The following is a 4,784-nucleotide window of genomic DNA, read 5'->3' on the forward strand; positions in this document are numbered from 1 at the left end:
TGGAGGTCTTGCCCATGCTGACACTTACTCATCAGGCCACATGGGTGGAGGTTCCCTAGTTAAGATATTTTATGGTCAGGCAAGACATATTCTGACAACCTTAAAGTCTAATATAGGAATCTATAAGTTTAAATCCAATGTAAGAAAAAAAAAAGAATCTATTTAACCTAATCTAATTACTCCTAATTATATTACGTATTAGGGTTAGTTGATTATCATCAGCTGACTAAATATATATTAATATATGCTAATACAAAAGAAATAATCACTTCCCCTATGAAACCACTGCATAAATATGGATTAAGAATTAGCATAGGGGTAAAATCATTGATTTAGGACGGGCAGGGGTCTACTCAAATAGGGTAGGGTTCTAATTATTTCATATAGAATACAAATAGAAAAAGCAAGTCAGTTCCTGAGGCAGCAAGGCCTACAGTTAGGAAACTATGAATACCAATTCAATCACAAATCCTTATTAGCTTTGTGACTCTGAGCAAATCACTGGACCTCTATTTGTCCTAGTTTCCTCCTCTGTAAAAAGTAGATAATAGGGGGCAGCTGGGTAGCTCAGTGGAGTGAGAGCCAGGCCTAGAGACTAGAGGTCCTAGGTTCAAACCCGGCCTCAGCCACTTCCCAGCTGTGTGACCCTGGGCAAGTCACTTGACCCCCATTGCCCACCCTTACCAATCTTCCACCTATGAGACAATACACCGAAGTACAAGGGTTTAAAAAAAAAGTAGATAATGATATGGCCTACTTCTCAGGGTTATTGTGAGACTTAAATGATATAATATTAGTAAAGCATTTAGCATAATGCCTGGTACATGGTAGGTGCTTAATAAATGCTTGTTTCCTTCCTTCCCATTCCCAAAGAGGTCACACTCTAGTTGGGGGAAATAAAACATGAAAGGAAGTTCAGATGGATAATGAACTTCTGGAAAGGCCAGCTATTTCTAAGGTGACAATTCAGAAAAGAAGCTATATCAGAACTGAGGATCTAGACATGGCAACAGGGAGCACCAGCTCAATATAGAATCCATATCAAGGATGTTGACCAAGAATGAGCATCAGTGTGGGTCTGTAGAGAGTGAAAATGCCCAGAAAGGAGAAGTACAGATTCCCAGTACTGATTCCCAGTTAACATTATCAAGGAATGACTCTATAGTGTCTGAGGCCTGAGTAGCACCAGCTACCCCTTTCCTAACCATGCATTGTCCCTATGTGTGTATCTTAGCATATATATTTCCTACCTCCATATGTCCCCTATGTGTGTACCTTTTGCCATTGGCGATATGACAGGTGTATATCCCCATATATATAAGAGAATTTTTTTCTTCTGTGCATTTTGCCATGACATAGTATTAGGTTTTTTTGATTGAAATTAATGTGCCCTCTAGTATTAGAAAATATACTGGTGCTGGCTTTGGCAGTGCATATGCCAAAACTGAAACAATACAGAGAAGATTAGCATGGCCCCTGCGCAAGGATGACATGTAAATTCATGAAGTGTTCCATATTTTTTATAAAATTATTAACTTACAAAAACAAATAATTTGGAAATATATTTTGTGTAATAATACATACATAACCCAGTTTGGAATTGTTTGCCAGGTCCAGAAGGGGAAAAGGAAGAAGGGAGAGAGAAAATGTGGATCATATATAACATTGAAAAGTTACATGGAAATTTGTTTTTAACTTGTAATTGTTAAAAAGGAAATAAATAGATATCTTTAAATACATACACATATACACTCACAACATATATATATATATATATACATATACTGGTAGGAGCTCACAGATTATGTATTTGAGTAAAAGCTGGTCCCCAAAGTATGACAAAGTTGAGGTATCTTTCTGGATAGTATAGGGAGATGCATCTATCAGTTATAGAGAGAAGCCTTCCAGGACATTATAAAATAGGACTACAACAATTTAACTAAATCCACTAAAAAATATAAAATGTGAATCTGGTCATATTTGTGTCAGAAGGAACAAAGGGCATAGGGTTAACATTAAGGTCTATGCTAAGGGAGAGTGGACTCCAAGTTCTAGAAGAGACTGATAATAGTGGGGCAAATGTTCTTTTCTTTGAAGTGACTGAGGAGTAAGATATATTTAGAGATAATCTGGGGATATCAGACTCTTCATTGAATTTCTCTACGTTTTACTCTTGAAGCAGATGTTTGCACATACACAAACACATACACACACATACTCCAATTATCTTCATGTTGGTATATTTGATCATGATCATTCTAAGTAATGCAGGAAGAGATAACTAAATGTTCCATGTAGTATTTGGCGCCCTAGGGTGTGTGATGAAAACCAATTCCTTTATTTGTGTAGTGGAGCATCTAAAAATCTCTACCTTCTTTATTACAGTGACTTCACCTTAAGCACATCACCTTTTAAACATCTTTTTGAAAAACAGCCTAGACTATCATGACCCAACCTTCCTGGAGGAAATCAGGGGACAGGAAGATAAAGGGAGAAGGAAAGAGAGCTTGCCTCTAAGATTCAGACCCAGTGTAGGAGGCACATGTCAAGTGCTAAATAAAGGGAGAAGATAGATGTCTTTGTCCTGAACTTGTTAACTTAGAATAAGAGAATCATATTTCATTGAATTCAGAATGATTGTCCCAGCCCTTTCTCCAGAAATTTAAATAACCCTAAAAAGCCAACATTAATTGTCAGTGATGATTCCTAGGTAATATTTCAATGGACCCACTGTGTGTTAGTAGTTTCTAGAGGTTATTAGGACCAATTGTTCATATAATAAGGGTCAACTGTATGAAAAGGAGCTTCAAATATGGTCTCCACATGAAAGAAACTAGGAAGCAGGTGATATCACCAAATGTATTCATTTCCATGACAGTGGGAAAGTCTCAGAAATTCTCAGGATTCATCAATGGTTTAGATTGCAAGACCAAAGGTCCCTATGATGTAGTTTTACAATTTATGTTTCCATAAAATCGCTATCTAATATTCCCACATAACTTTATTAAATAATTAATCCTTTCTTTCCTAGTTCTTCTACATGTCTACCCTAGAGGATATCAGGTGTTCAAAGAGGACTTGCCAAGCCATTTTCAGGGCTGCTCATGTTCCTTTGGTGACCACCACTCACCAAACTCACTTGTATGGCTACAAGAAACTGAAGCATGCACATTAACCATACCCTGGTAAAGTAATTTGGACAGATATATTAAACCAGGTTAAGTGTAACCAAGAGGCCTAAAACTGATCCATAAGTTAGGGAGATGCCCCACCCGGTGACTTTGTATTCATTTATTCACTCACAGTGTGTCCAAAAGTATAAGAGGCTAATGTGAAGAAATTAGTTTCCTATAATATGGATTATTGATTTAGAATTGAAAAATATGTCAAAGGTCATCTAACCCAAGGCATTAATTTTAAAGACAAGGAATGTGAAACTTGGAAATATTGAGTGGCTTGCCAAAGGTCACACAAGATTGAAGTTAAGCAGGGATTACATGGATACTATAAGAAATAGACCAAATCAAAGGGGTCAAATTCAGGTAAAACTCTAATTGCCGGAAGCATATCAAAATATAGTTGGGAGATATTTGACAACATTAAAAAAACACAGTACAATATAATGTTAATTTGTGATTTTCTAAGTCAATATGCAATTTATAGGGATTTTTTTCTATTTGAATTTGACACTGGGCTAGATGACATTTGAAGTTCTATGAACCAATCTCCTTTTTTCTCAATTTTATCTCCTAAGACAGAGAATGACGTAGGGAATAAAAAGATTTGAAAGTAAATATGTATATATATATATGTACATATATATGATAGCTTTCCTTGCCATTGATACTAATATTTTCAACAATGGCACCTAGATAGAAGAGTGGATAGAGTGTTAGAGATGAGATGGAATTATGAAGATCTGAGTTGAATCCTGCCTTTGCTACTTATTGGCTATGTGATCATTGGGAAGTTTTTTAATATCTATCTGCCTCAACTTCCTCTTCTGTAAAATGAAGATAATAGAACTACCTATTTCCCAGGTTTATTGTAAGGATAACATGAGCTAATGTTTGTAAAATGCTTTTCAAATCTTTTTTATTGTTGTGGTTCAGTTATTTCATGATACTTCATGACCTTATTTGGCCTTTTCTTGACAGTTACAAGACTCATTTGCCATTTCCTTTTCCAGCTCATTTTATAGATGAGGAAACTGAAAAAAAGGTATAATCATTCCTTTTATAGTTAGTTCGACATCTTATTAATATTTTCTGACTTACCTCTGTTCCTTCTGAAACTACATTAACTAATATGGACAAAGGACACTAATACTTATTTGTGGTAAAGTTAAAATTATTGCATTTCTGACATTTACCTATATATTTCTCTCTCCTTGATATCATCATCTTCCCATGACAACATATACTGTTTTTACTCCTTTCTAATGAGACAACATGGAATCTTGGACCTAGAGTGAAGAAAACTGTGTGAGGAAAGTTCTCCCTTTTTGCCCCTCTTCTGGGTAACAGAGCAGGTGTGCATCTGCATTAAGTCTACATGAGTTAGTATCACCAATGCCACCAAGTGAGGATCACGGAGATGGTGACGTAGGCATTTGATCCAGAAATGATTCTGAAATTGATCCAGGTGTAAAAAGAAGGAATAAAAGAGGGGATCCAGGAAGTGCTGGCACTCTATTTTCTCTGGTGACTGGCCAAGAAGAAGTTGGATGAGAAGCAACCATGTAGCTAGCTAGAATAGACTTTTCTCTCTCTATCTCTCTGCCT

The 4,784-nt window shown here is 36.2% G+C and overlaps 1 non-coding gene across 1 annotated transcript; it reads left to right on the forward strand.

Moving 5' to 3' along the window:
• Nucleotides 1-1,414: 1,414 nt before the first annotated feature.
• On the forward strand, nt 1,415-1,521 carry LOC123232649. The gene has a single exon (XR_006505177.1). It is a non-coding gene; the product is annotated as a U6 spliceosomal RNA (small nuclear RNA).
• The last annotated feature ends 3,263 nt before the right edge of the window (nt 1,522-4,784 follow it).

This window comes from Gracilinanus agilis, chromosome 1 (genome assembly GCF_016433145.1).
Source record: "Gracilinanus agilis isolate LMUSP501 chromosome 1, AgileGrace, whole genome shotgun sequence".
NCBI classification, from domain to species: domain Eukaryota; kingdom Metazoa; phylum Chordata; class Mammalia; order Didelphimorphia; family Didelphidae; genus Gracilinanus; species Gracilinanus agilis.